Here is a 15,110-nt window from a genome sequence, read left to right as displayed (position 1 = left end):
TGTTCTAATCAGATTTTTCTACTTCTTGAGTCAGTTCTAGAAATGTGTTTTCTCAGGAAATCATCTACTTCATTAAAGAGATTTCCATACACATTAGCATGAGTCAGGCAGAACATTCTCCCTTTAGCGTTTCATTATGGAAAATTTTAAACATACATAAAAGTAGAAAAATGACTGTAACAAACCCCCACATATCCATTATCCAGCTGTGACAGTATTCAACATTTTTGCCAATATTCTTTTACCTATGACCTTACCACTCTTTTTAAATGGAGCACTGTATTTTTTTTAATTTTTTATTTTTTATAAACATATATTTTTATCCCCAGGGGTACAGGTCTGTGAATCACCAGGTTAACACACTTCACAGCACTTAGCAAAGCACATACCCTCCCCAATGTCCATAATCCCACCCCCTTCTCCCAAACCCCCTCCCCCCAGCAACCCTCAGTTTGTTTTGTGAGATTAAGAGTCACTTATGGTTTGTCTCCCTCCCAATTCCATCTTGTTTCATTGATTCTTCTTCTACCCACTTAAGCCCCCATGTTGCATCACCACTTCCTCATATCAGGGAGATCATATGACAGTTGTCTTTCTCTGCTTGACTTATTTCGCTAAGCATGATACACTCTAGTTCCATCCATGTTGTCACAAATGGCAAGATTTCATTTCTTCTGATGGCTGCATAGTATTTACAAACGTAGTGATTCAAAGGGGCACGTGCACCCGAATGTTTATAGCAGCAATGTCCACAATAGCCAAACTATGGAAAGAACCTAGATGTCCATCAACAGATGAATGAATCAAGAAGATGTGGTATATATACACAATGGAATACTATGGAGCACTGTATTTTAAAGCAAATTTGACTTCCCATCATCCCACCCATATAAACTTGTGGAATCCTTCTTACAGAAAAGAACTTTTTCTTCTAGGTTTACCATTTTACATCTTTTCTCATTTTAAATGTTTTTTCTCTTTTCTTCTTTATTTTCCCAAGGTTTTCTTAAAGACATTGGTTCTTTGGTCAACCAGTTCTTAGATTAATGTATTGATTTTCCAGTGTTTCTGTTTTCTAATTCAAAGATTTCTATTAGTAGTTTATTTAATACTTCTTCCTTCCCACTCCTATACTTAGATTGGTTCAATTTGTTTTTCTTAGGTTGAATGTTTGCTTTGTTGAATAATGAGATCCCTTGAGAATATCCATTTGCTTCTGAACACAACTTTGGCCTTATCCCTTACAGTGTTCTCATTTTTCATACTTTCTGAATAGTCTATAATTGTGGTTTTTAATGTCCACCTTAAATCAGGAGTTATAAATAAGTTGTTTCTTCTTTTTTTCCCATTTTGGAGGGTCTGTGAGCTTTTATTTAAGATGCATATTAATTTTGTAGCATTTGTTTTCCTCTTACCCACCTCCATGTTTAGAGTTTATTATTATGGCACTTATTATAATACCACTACATTATTGGGAAATTTCTTATTTTTAAATTATATATATATATTCACTTTAAATAATTTTAACACATTCAGTTTTGTAAGTGTCTGCAATTAGTAAATTAGTCAGACTTTAACAAATTTCGGCACTTTCCACCATCTTTGTAATGATTTTCATCTTGATACATGGTACATGACCAGGGCCATCTACAACTTGAAGACTTAAAGACTACATCTTTAAGAAATTTCTTGTCAAAATGCCATAGTAAGTATATATTTTTGAGGTCCTCTCCTCTGCTCTTTTTATGATAGATAAAATACAGAAGAAAATAAAAGTCATAACCATGTGAACCAGACATATGGTGTTGAACATTTCACAACATATACAAATATTGAGTCATGGTATACACCTGAAGCTAACAGAATGTTGCGTGTTAGTTACATTTCTATAAGAAAACTTTAATTTAAAAAAGTCACAGCCATGCTCAAAAACAAATGAACGTTAAGTCCAGAACTAGAACAGAAATCCAAAGCATTAAATAGGCCTCAGGAACCTGGGCCCCAGGTCCAAAGCAATGAGTGCTGGCCAGGAGTGCAGCATCTGTGGGGTAACAGGCAGGTTGATATTGATAATTAATAACTAGCAACACAGGCAACAACCAGAATGGATGTCACAACCAATTAGAACTGCGGCTGGAAACAGACAATAGGGCCACTCCTGAGCTTACAACTGACTTGCCCTGCAAGCAGGAATAAGAATAGCAGGAAGCCAAGTGCTGTGGCTTGAAACCAGAGCCAAGGTTAAGCATCCCAGGTCAAAAAGGAGTCTGGAAACAACCACTATGATCCAGAGCAATGTCTGTGATGCCGCAAGCTTAGAAGGCAGGCAAGCCTTGGCCTCTCCACTTGGCTTCCAAGAAAGTCATTAATAGGCTCAGGCCCAACATCACTGTGGGGCAGGAGCCCCAAAGAGCCAATCAAAGGCCTGGGGACTCCACGGACTGGATGGGAACAAACCTCAAAACGGCAATGGTGGGGAATCAGAGAAAGAAAACAGAAAGAAACAAAGTCTTCCACTCAAGAAGGGTCTGCAAACTAAAATCCAGACCAAACACAAGATGAAACCCAATGTTAAGAAATTTGACTGAAAATAAATAAGGGAAGTGAAAAGTGCAGCATAGGGAATGTAGCCAATAGTATTGTAATAATGCCTCCAGCAAGATCCACACCGCCCAGGTAAGGTCAAAACACACCCTGCATTTTGAACCAGGGTACAGACAGTTGAAGACTGATAGAAAGTGCATTGCGAATTACTTTAAAAATACTTGCTCTATTTCAGGCCACATTGTATTCCTCAACCCATCCCCATTAGTTGTTCAGCAAATGAAAGTTCTCCAAGATATGCCAATACCTTGAGAATTTGCTCTACTTTTTGGAAATGCATTGCCTTTTTTTATATATAAGATATACCAGCAGGTTTTTGCCAGGTACCATTTTCAATTTCAATATAAGCCAACCCAAGCTTAATTAAAGATACACTTCCTTGTCTAGCCTTCTACCCCAGAAGTTATTTCTAAGAAACAACTCACACAGGAACCTAGATTATCCATTTATGTTCACTGAAAATGGCTATTTAATTCTCATGTTTAACTAGAACCTGACTACCTTTATAAAAATGAACCAAATGTAAATGTAATCTCGGCCTGCAGAGACAAGATATAGAATGTGGAGAATATTTGTGTTTTTTTTCTCTGTTCAGGTATCACATAGATTCATAGACGCCCAACTACATTCATAAGAACAACTGGTGTTTGTTCAGGGTATAATGACCCATGTGTAGGATGACTTAAAACCATGTCATATAAGGAAAAATTGATAGAACTAAAGATGTTCACCCTATGGGGCGCCTGGGTGGCTTAGTTAGTTAAGCATCTTTCTTTGGCTCAGTTCATGATCTCAGGGTCCCGGTATTGAGCCCTGCATGGGGTTCCCTGCTCAGTGGGGAGTCTGCTTCTTCCTCTTCCTCTTCCTCTGCCCCTCCCCCATTCATGCACTCTTTTGCACTCTCTCTCTCTCCCATATGTGCTCTATCTCTCTCTCAAGTCAATAAATTAAATTTCTTTTTCAAAAATAAATAAAATAAAAAATAAAGATGTTCATCCTGCAGAAGAAAGGATTTGGTGACAGGAGTGAGGGGTGCGGCTTCAGGGGGAGTAGAAATGTAATGGCCTTCCAATATTTGAAGGCTGGCATGTAGAAGAGAAAATGGCCTTGCTCTAAAAGGCAAGAATAAAATGAGACCCAGAATCAATAGGTGAAAACTTTAAGAAAGCAAATCACGGCTACGGATGTCCTTACAGTGCTGGGCCCCATTTAGAACAGACTGTCAGCAGAGGTGTCTTCATGCAGAAAAATTTATTCACAGGAATTTTTATAGAGGACATTCAAGAATCCACAGGGTCATTCATCTAGAAGATCTTTACCGTCCTTTCCAATCCTAAAATGTAATGATACGGAGAAAACTATGGAGATGTGACGAATAAATGTACTGTGAGATCCTGGGTTGGATTCTGGCCAGAAAAAGAACATTCACAAGAAAGCTGGCAAACTACACTAAGGTCTGCAGAGTAGTTAATAGCATTTTATCAATGGTGACCTCTTGGTTTTGATCATTAGAGGAAGTTGGGAACTCTCTACCCTCTGGGAACTATTTTTGCAACTTCTCTGTAGTTGTAACATTATTTCAAAGGAAAAGCTTTTTTAAAAAATTAAACAGCTGGGTGCCTGGCTGACTCAGTTGGGAAGGAGCGTGCATTCTTGATCTTGGGGTCTTGAGTTCAAGCTCCACATCGGGTGTGGAGGTTACTTAAAAATAAAACCTTAAAAAATAAAAAAAATTTTATCTTAAAAAAGAGGTGGTTCATTCAGTTGAGTGTCTGACTCTTGGTTTTGGCTCAGCATCGTGGCGTTGAACCCTGGGTTGAGCTCTGTGCTCAGCATGGAGTCTGCTCAAGTTTCTCTCTCTCTCTGCCTCTGCCCTGTCCCTCCCTAAAATAAATAAGTTATTCTTTTAAAAAATTAAAAATTAAATTAAAAACATTAAACAGCAATATCAAAAACTTCAGGGATAAGAAGAGTCCACAGTACCAAAGTTCCAGAACATAGTCTGTTGCCCACCCATCCCCTGGGCCTAGCCTCCCTCAGTTCTATCAGATGGACTAACTTGATGATATACAAACAGAAAATAGTGTTATTTTCCTCTATCACTCCCTCTGAACATGCTCTGTCAAACTGCCCTTCTCCCCAAGCCCAGACAACATCTCAAGCATATTTCGTACTTTAAGATTTTTAAGCTATGTTCAGCAATTAAAACTCATTAAAAAGTTCTATTTAAAACTTCAATCACATACCCAGTTCAGAGTCTCCCACCACCACACCCCCTGCCCCAGCCCTACCCCGACCTACAGCATGGTGACCACAGCCCTACAGTGTGGAAAGGAGGTACTATCAGTTCTTCCTTCATCTCCTTCATTCTCCTTCTCCTCAGTGGGCCACTTCCGGCCTCTCCAAGGTCAGGGTGGAGGGGTAGGGGGATTAGAAGGAAAAGAAGCAAATGTATTTTTGTGGTAGGTCCCATTAAAATATGGTAGATGATGGCCTTGAGATAGGAGGAGCATCTATGCAGGCTTTCTCTAATTTATGGGCTTTGAAAGACTCACTGTAGAAGCCACCTGATTGAAAAGCTCCCTAAAAGCAAATGTACTTTCCCACTTCTCTCAGAAATTTCTCACACACTTCTCAGCTCCTGCTGAGAGATACACCATAGAGCAGCTTATTGCTGGGGTTCCTTTACCCCACAGGCAGCCCTCCTGGTTGAAGGCCAGCCATCTTCCAAAACATCTCCTAGGAAACACATATGCCTGCCATTGAAAATTCTGGTAGCGCAGACAGCTCTCTCACCATTGCCCTGCTCACTCCCTTTGAATTCACTGTTTGGTCTGACCAGCCTCCCACATTTCATAGTCATCAGGCAAGAAGCAAGCATCTGTTTCCATTAATGTATGTCCCTAAACTGTCCAGAAGACACAACCATTTCTCCACGAATTCTCCAACCCTGCTCTATTCCAATGACAAGGCACTGCCAGAGCCTCCAATTCTCTTGAGGGCCCCCTCATAAGAAGAAAAAGGGAAATGCCACAACACTGTCCCCTACCTCAGAGACCCTTCTTAATTTCTATTCTCTTGCACTCGCTCTAAGTGTGTGATGGAGGCTGATAACAATTTTGCTGTCTTTACATTATGTCTGCACAGATATGTCTAATGTTAGTACCCCATTTGGAAACCTGGGGATACTTTTCACCTTTCATTCTCTGCTTTGGGGCTTCCGATGAAATTTCACGACACCATGAAAAGTCCCATTCAATATCCTATTACACTTACAACACACCATGACGCCTTCCACATAAACCCCTCAGTCCTTTATCAGGACTATCCACAGACTACACAATGGGAAACAGAGAAGCTGTGATTTTTGGCAGAGGCCTGTGTCTGGGCTGCTGAGATAAAACTTTTGGAAAGATTCAAGCCACAGACTTTTGCAATAGTTACACAATCACTTCCGGCCCACCCTCATGCTTAGGCCATTATACAACTGTAGCAGAAAGGGTTGAATTTGATGTGTAGGACTATCTTTGGGGGGTTGAAAATATATCAGATGAGAAGGAAAAGACATAATTAGGACAGGATAGCTTTATATTGCTAAAGGCCATTCTGTAGAGAAGGGATTAAATCATTCTGAATCATTCCCAGGACTACTTAATGGGAGCCATAAGGAAGCCAGTTTGGGGTCCGATAATATTCATTCATTCACTAATTCATTTACTTATTTCTGCTATGCTTCAGGCTCAAATTGGGGCTGGTGTTGTCACAATGCATATTTGGTTCCAACCCTCAAGGAGCTAAAAAAAAAAAAATCTCCGTATTGGAACAAGCTGTCAACAGAAGTAGTGAGATTCCCCCACGGATCTCACACATGCATATCTTGGAAGACAGTGAGGAGGGACGATTCAAGATTGAGGAGTGAAAGTAAAGAAGCAGTGAAACAGCTGAGCTTTCTAGTCCCTTCAACCCTTCCAAAATTAAGGTTCTATCTACACTCATGAAGGCACAGCACAGACATGATGCCCTGCTGGCAGTCTGCATAAAATAGAATGAAAGAGTCAGGGAACTGGCTTGGTTGCAGAAATTAATTTCAGACAGATAATAGGACCGAAAGTGTACAGAGTCCAAAGTGAAAGATGTGTTCATCAAAACGCAGAGAATCAGTAACAGGATTTCCATCAAGGAGACCTAGTCTGGCAGAGGAACTCAGGTAGCTAGAGAGTAATGGAAATGTTTATGAACGGTATATATGCACTTGTGCTAAAACACAGAACAAAGAGAAAGATGTGTGATTGTTATTGTCCAACAACGTTACATGGGGTTTTTTCCTGCCTCTACGTTTGTGACTGAGGGAGCAGGTGTGCTTAAATAAAGTACTGGATACACCAAGACATCCACTTCCAGCCTATGCATAAGAAAGAATGCCAAGGGTGCCTGGGTGACTCAGTTGGTTAAGCTTCTGCCTTGGGCTCAGGTCATGATCTCAGGGTCTGGAGATCAAGTCCCATGTCAGGCTCTGCTCAGCAGGGAGTCTGATTCTCCTCCTCCCTCTGCCTGCTGCTCCCCCTGCTTGTGCTGTCAAATAAATAAAACCTCTAAAAAATAATTAAGACAGAATGCCAACAATGCTGTCATGCTGGTGGTATAGAAAAGTACATCACGGTCTTCCCAAACCATGTGGGAGAGACCTCAAGAAATGCGATGGTAAAGAATGGAGGTAGAGATTCCCTGCCAAGGGAAGAACACAATCTTGGTCTTGTAAACACATGTTTACCAAGAGGCAGAAACCAGTATGATTGGGGGAGAAAATCTGGGGAAGAATATATTCAATTTTCTGTTGTTGCCCTAACAAATTACTGCAGGTTAGTAGCTTAAAAGAACACAAATTTATTACCTTACAGTTTATTGGGCAGAAGTCCACTTTTTTGGAGACTCTAGAGAATAATCCATTTCCTACTCACTTAGGCTACTGGCAAAATTCAGTCCCTTGGAGTTGTAGAACTAAGGTCCTCGTTTTCTTGCTGGCTATACCTGAGAACCATTCTGAGCTAAATAGAGGTCACCACATTCCTCAACTTGTGGCCCTCTTCCTCCATCTTCAAGCATGGTGGAGAGCATCCCTCTAGTGTCACAGTTCTCTGACCTTTCCTCTATAGTCACATCTCTCTCCTGGACTATAGCTGGGATAGGTTCTCCACTTGTAAGGACTCATGTGGCTTGATGATTAGATTGGGCCTTCCTGGATTACAAAGGATAATTTCTCCATCTCAAGTTCCATAATCTTAATCACATCTGCAAAGTCCTTTTTGCCATGTAAAGTAACACATTTGACTGGAAGTCCTAGTAACAGCAATTAGACAAGAAAAAGAAATAAAAGGCATCTAAATTGGTAAGAAGTAAAACTTTCACTGTTTGCAAACAACATGATACTATATATGGAAAAACCTGACAACTCCACCAAAAAACTACTAAAACTAATAAATGGGGCGCCTCGGTGGCTCAGTGGGTTAAGCCGCTGCCTTCGGCTCAGGTCATGATCTCAGGGTCCTGGGATCGAGGCCCGCATCGGGCACTCTGCTCAGCAGGGAGCCTGCTTCCCTCTCTCTCTCTCTCTGCCTGCCTCTCCATCTACTTGTGATTTCTCTCTGTCAAATAAATAAATAAAATCTTTAAAAAAAAAATAAAACTAATAAATGAATTCAGTAAGGTCGCAGGATACAAAATTAATATACAGAAATCTGTTGCATTTCTATACACTAATAACAAAGAAGCAGAAAGAGAAATTAAGAAAACAATCCCATTTATAATTGTACCAAAGATAATAAAACAACTAGGAATAAACTTTAAACAAGGAGGTGAAATACCTGTATTCTGAAAACTACAAAACACTGATGAAAGAAATTGAAGGCAACACAAACAAATGGAAAAATATTCTATGCTCATGGATTGTGAGAACAAATATTGTTAAAGTATCTATACCAGCCAAAGTAATGTACAGATTAATGCAATCCTATCAAAATATCAATAGCACTTTTGACAGAACTAGAACAAACAATCCTAAAATTTGTATGGAACCACAAAAGACCCCAAATAGCCAAAGCAATCTTGAAAAAGAAGAACAGAACTGGAGGTTTCACAATCCCAGATTTCAAGATCTACTACAGAGCTGCAGCAATCAAAACAGTATGATACTGACACAAAAACTGAGACATAGATGAACAGAAGAGAATAGAGAGTCCAGAAAGAAACCCACAATTATATGGTCAATTAATTTTCAGCAAAGGAGGCAAGAATATGCAATGGGAAAAAGACAGTCTCTTCAACAAAAGGTGCTGGGGACACAAAAATAAACTCAAAATGGATTAAAGAATTAAATATGAGACCTGAAGCCATAAAAATCCTAGAAGAGACCACAAGCAATAATTTCCCTGACATCAGCCATAGCAACATTTTTCTAGATACGTCTCCTGAGGCAAGGGAAACAAAAGCAAAAATAAACTACAGGGACTGCATCAACTAAAGTTTTCTGCACAGCAAAGGAAATAATCAACAAAATCAAAAGACAACCTACTGAATGGGAGAAGGTATTGGCAAATTAAATGTCTGATATTTAGTATCCAAAATATAAAAGAACTTACACAACTCAATATAAAATATATATATATACCATTAAAAATGGGCAGAAGACACAGACATCTCTCCAACGAAGACATACAGATAGCCAACAGACATATGAAAAGATGCTCAACATCACTCATTATCAAGTAAATGCAAATCAAAACCACAATGAGATATCTCACAGCTGCCAGAATGGCTAAAATCAAAAACTCAAGAAACAACAGGTGTTGTCAAGGAAATGGAGAAAGAGGAACCCTCATGCACTGTTGGTGGGAATGCAAACCGGTGCAGCCACTGTGGAAAACAGTCTGGAGGTTTATCCAAAGAAGGCAAAAACACTCATATCAAAAGATACAAGCACCCGTATGTTTATTGCAGCATTATTTACAATAACTAAGATATAGAAGCCGCCCAAGTGCCCATCGAGAGATGAGTGGATAAAAAAGATGTGGTATGTATATATAATGAAATACTAGTCATCCATAAAAAAGACTGAAATCTTGCCATTTACAATGACATAGATGGATCTTGAAAGTCTTATGCTAAGTGAAATAATCAGTCAGAGAAAGATAAATACCATATGATTTCACTCATAAGTGGAATTTAAGATACAAAACAAATGAACAAAGAAAAAAAGGAGATCAACCAAAAAACAGACCCTGAACTATAGAGAACAAACTGGTGGTTACCAGAGGGAAGATGGGCAGGGGGATGGGTGAAAGAGGTGATGGGGATTAAGAATCCATTTATCATGATGAGCACTGAGTAGTGTATAGAATTGTCAAATGGCTGTATTGTACACGTGAAACTAATATAACACTATACACTAACTATGCTGGAATTAAAATTAAATAAATATATAATAAAATGTTCAACTAAAAAATAATATTTAGTAACTTTATATAGCAACCGATGGTAATCACCATTTTTTTTAAAAAATTTTATTTATTTATTTGACAGAGAGAAATCACAAGTAGATGGAGAGGCAGGCAGAGAGAGAGGGAAGCAGGCTCCCTGCTGAGCAGAGAGCCCGATGCGGGACTCGATCCCAGGACCCTGAGATCATGACCTGAGCCGAAGGCAGCGGCTTAACCCACTGAGCCACCCAGGTGCCCCGGTAATCACCATTATTATAGTGAGCACTTAGTAATCTATATAATTGTTGAATCACTATATTATATATTTGAAGCTAATGTAATATTGTATGTCAACTACATTTCAGTTTAAACAAATAAAAAGTAAGGGTGCCTGGCTGGCTTAGTCAGTGGAGTGCACAACTCTTGACCTTGGGGTTGTGATTTTGAGCCCCACTTGCATGTAGGTATTACTTCAAAGAAAAAAGCAAAAAAAATCAAAACAGTACCGCTATGAAAAAAACAAAGTAACAGATTCACGGTTTCCAAGGATTAAGGCACACACATCAGCAGGGGCAAACAGGGGCACTGCTCCTCCTATCTCAGAGGGTTTGATCTGTGTTCTCTAGAGTTTGGGTGCACAGAGAATGGTGCCTGGTTCTCACCTAGAAGAGTCCAAAGGGAAGAGGCTGGCTGGAACAGTGTATGATAGATAACAAAGAGAGAACACTGCATTCCCAGAGTTCAGAGAAGCACCATGCCTCTGTGGGCTAAATGAATGCTATAAAGAATAGCCAGATCATGAGAGGCTGGCGAGCTCAGCTGGTTAAGCAAGTGCTTTGGCTCAGGTCCTGATCCTGGAGTCTGATGTCATGCCCCATGTTGGGCTCCCTGTTCAGCGGGGAATTTGCCTCTTCCTCTCCCTCTATCCCTTCCCCTGCTTGAGTTTGCTTGCTCGCTCTCTCTCTCAAATAAATAAATAAAATACTAAAAAATAAAAATAAAGATAAAAAAGAATAGCCAGGCCAGAGATTTCTTGAAAGGACACCACCCAAGAACACTGCCTGTCAAGGTCCAGGCTGTCCCAGCAGAAAGAGGCTGCAGGCTATGAACTGCTGGAGTTGGGTTGAGGGCATATCAAAAGAGGACAGCAAGGGAGAGCCTCACCCACATTAGGAAATGTTGCAGCATCAGAGGTCTCCAACAGAGAGGCCCCAAAGAACCCACAAAAGCCCCCTATTTGAAAAATAATCAGTGTTTGGATGTTTGCTATGCAGAGGGTTTTCACAGACTAACACCAACTAGGTTTTAAAAAAATACCCCTCTTCTTCCTGCTTAACCCTGGAGCATCTACAAATAGGGTAAAGAGGTAGAAAGAGTAAGAAAGGAAAAATGGACCTCGGCTCCCCACTTGCCCATTTCAAGTATCTTGGAGACAGGGACAAGAAGCTTTCAATCAGATATGGATAACTGCTCTTTCGTCTGGACTGCAGACATGCCATCCAGACTAAAGAAGACCTACAAACTTCAGGGGCCACAGCCGCATCAGCAAGCACCAGAAGCACCCAGGAGGCCAGGACAATGCTGGTGGCCTGCATCACCAGAGAATCAACTTGGACAAAAATCACCCAGGTTACTTTGGAAAGGTCGGTATGAGGTATTACCACTCAAAGGAACTCAAAGAGCTTTTGCCCAACTGTCACCCTTGGTAAACTGTGGACCTTGGTCAGTGAGCAGACATGGGTAATTGATGCCTTAAAACAAAACAAAACGAAACACCAAGACTGGAGCTGCTCCTATCTTCGATGTGATGTGATGGGGCTACTATAAAGTTTTGGGGAAGGAAAACTCCCAAAATAGCCAGTCACCATGGAGGCCAAATTCTTTAGTAGAAGAGCTATGGAGAAGATTAAGGGAGTGAAGTGGTGGGGGGCTGTGTCCTGGTATCTTGAAAGTACATGGAGTGAGGTTCATTAAATGCTAACAAGTGCTCAGACACGAAATTAAAGTCTTGAATTAGATTGGGCTGGGATTGTTAATACCTCAAAATGTTCTAATCTCCAGGGTCCAGAGAAACAAAAACCTTAGACACCATCCAGAAGCTTGGAATGGAGTTTAGCTGAAGGTTTTATTGGAAGGCAGTGGTGAGAAAGAACCGAGTGGCTTCTTCCTTGCACGGCACAACCAGTACATTCAGAAAACCATTAGAGTTTCTGAAACTAAGCACTGGCACATAAAGGTGCTCTTTTTATTGTAAACAAAGATAATCAAAATGGAGTAGAAGAGAAGAATGAGGTTGAGAATACAAGCTTGGAATCTGTTGCCAAATTTATGGGGTGACCACTTTTTGAACAGAAGATGGGACCTGTGATCTGACAAGTAGGAATGAACACAGATCAACAAAATAGAATATCTGAATTAAGGATATTCCAGAAAATCTTTAGCTGTTGTAAGTATTCCAAGCATGTGGCAATGAGGTGGTATGATTTTTTTTAACCCTTCCTTCTTTGTTAGAAGATGTTGTAAGATGAGATCTCCCCAATACTTCCGATACTGGTCAATCTGGGGGCAAGCAGGAAATTATTTAGCAATAGTTGCTCCCTTATGAGATTTCATTCTATTCTGGAGCTGTTAGACTTCTGTTTAAAATGAATTCATCTCAAACAACCAAAACAAAACCAAAAAAAGTACTCCAAATGTGAATCAATTTGTGGCTACCTCCTTGAAGCTGAATTTCCCATAAAGTGCCACACTCCCTACTTCATTCTTACTACACAGTTGGGTCTCGTGGGTGCCAACCAAACTGAAGGTATTAATATCTCCCAGGAAGGACAGTATATTTCCTCTGTGGGTAAATGTTTCTCTCTCTTTCTCTCTCTCTCTCTTCTCTCTCTCTAACATACACACACACACATTCACCATTTAATAATACTACTATAATCTAACCTTAACTCTATCTGTCCTGATTTCCTTACTCAGCTTATACTCCCATTAAGTTCTCAGCATGCTGGAACACTAGGGCCTCAGGGGGTTTGACAGTGAGCTCAGCTCAAATCTCTGGAGTAATAATGTTCTAAGTTTTGAAACACTAAAAGAAATTACAAATAAAATGATCGATGGTTACCTTACTAAAATATGCAAAATTTGTGCTACACAAAAACTATGCTGGAAAGAAATGCAGCAGACTAAATAATATTTATAGTAATTAAATAAGGAAAGGATTATTACCTACATTAAAATGAGCTTATAAAAATTAGTAAGAACATTATTCAGGCTCCCTGGACACAAATGAATAGATGAAATAAACAAAACACTTTGCATTAAAAAATAGAAATTATAATTAGTAAACACAAATATGAGGAAATGCTCAAATAGTCAAATAAATAATTAAAATAATAACAAGACACCATTTTATACCAATTTGATTTCAAATTAGAATACTCAGGGGGTGCCTGGGTGGCTCAGTGGGTTAGAGCCTCTGCCTTTGGCTTGGATCATGATCTCAGGGTCCTGGGATCAAGCCCCGCATCAGGCCCTCTTCTAGCCAGGGAGCCTGCTTCCCTTCCTCTCTCTCTGCCTGCCTCTCTGCCTGCTTGTGATCTCTGTCTGTCAAATAAATAAATAAAATCTTTAAAAATAATAATAATACTCAGGAACGGTGAGGTAGTGCATTTTCACCTGCATAGAATAAATGGGTATGACAATGCTTTTTGAAAGAAAAGTTAACATAGTAAAGAGCTATTAAAATGTTATGTCCATTGATTCAGAAATCCTATTTCCACAGATTCATTTTAAGAAAATAATCCAAAGTATTTTCTAAATTTGCATATAGATTCCATGGCAATATTATAATATCAAAACAAAACAAAGCAAAACAAACCTGAGCTGTGTGCCTTACAGCTTGGAAATGGTGAATAAACAATCTTCTACCTAATATATGGAACAAAAGGATCGTAAAAAATAAAAAATGAGAACAGATTGATTTTCAAGTAACAGGAATATGAGAGCACTGGGGTTTTTTTTTCTTTGTTTTTTTATTGATGTTGCTCTAACAATGTTTGTATAGTTAAATGCTTTCTTTTTTTTTTTAAGATTTTATTTATTTATTTGATAGAGATCACAAGCAGGCAGAGAGGCAGGCAGAGAGAGGAGGAAGCAGGCTCCCCACTGAGCAGAGAGCCCGATATGGGGCTCGATCCCACAACCCTGGGATCATGACCCGAGCCGAAGGCAGAGGGTTTAACCCACTGAGCCACCCAGGCGTCCCAGTTAAATACTTTCTTGATCAATGAGTTAGTACTCATGATAAAGAACCATCCTTTTTTCTTTCCTCTTTCCTGTTGCTGTTTTCTGCAGCATTGGCAATTCAAAACAGTCATAAGTAATCCTTAGTTTATACTGTAAATGCTCCATGCAAAAAGATGCAGTTTATTAATTTGTCCTCAGACTGCCACGTTCCAAACCAGCTCATTCGAAACCTCCTATGTCCAGTGAGGCTCTTCATTGTTTTTAACCATCTGTCAATTTATTTCATCTTGACTTTGGAAATTCTCAACCTAAAGTAGCCTGTCTATATTTTACTTCTAAACACAATGAGACATCTGTGAAGCGATATTTTTCCTGAAACATCCACACTTTACTTTGTCAATTCATCACTTTTTAGAGTGAAGTTGACATTCTGAATGAAGTCCAAAGAACATGATACACAATAAGAAGTTAATGGGTCCAATAATTATAAAGCTGCTTTAAAAGGAAAAAATAATAAAAAGAAATAAAAGGCATTCCTTTCAAATCAAATCAAAAGTACTAAATCATAGTTTGTTTTGTGAAATACAGTCTAAAATTAGCTTAGAATTTCTGAAGGAAATTGTGCCATCTAAAACTGAATCATCTTAATCCTAACAAAATATATTCAACAAATCAGGAACATCCTTGAGAGATTCAGTGTTAACCAAAGATATCTTTGCAAGTGTCCTTATATATTTAATATTGAAAAGAAGTAGTAGAGCTAAGGTTTTTATATGAGAACGCTAAACA

The 15,110-nt window shown here is 39.3% G+C and overlaps 1 pseudogene across 1 annotated transcript; it reads left to right on the top strand.

The window, feature by feature from the left end:
- The first annotated feature begins 11,568 nt into the window (after positions 1-11,568).
- Positions 11,569-12,050, top strand: LOC309870204 (large ribosomal subunit protein uL15 pseudogene; annotated as a pseudogene). The gene has a single exon. The product of its transcript is annotated as a large ribosomal subunit protein uL15 pseudogene (transcript).
- The last annotated feature ends 3,060 nt before the right edge of the window (positions 12,051-15,110 follow it).

This window comes from Mustela nivalis (assembly GCF_964662115.1).
Source record: "Mustela nivalis genome assembly, chromosome: 7".
NCBI classification, from domain to species: domain Eukaryota; kingdom Metazoa; phylum Chordata; class Mammalia; order Carnivora; family Mustelidae; genus Mustela; species Mustela nivalis.
This window is presented reverse-complemented; position numbering and strand designations above follow the sequence as displayed.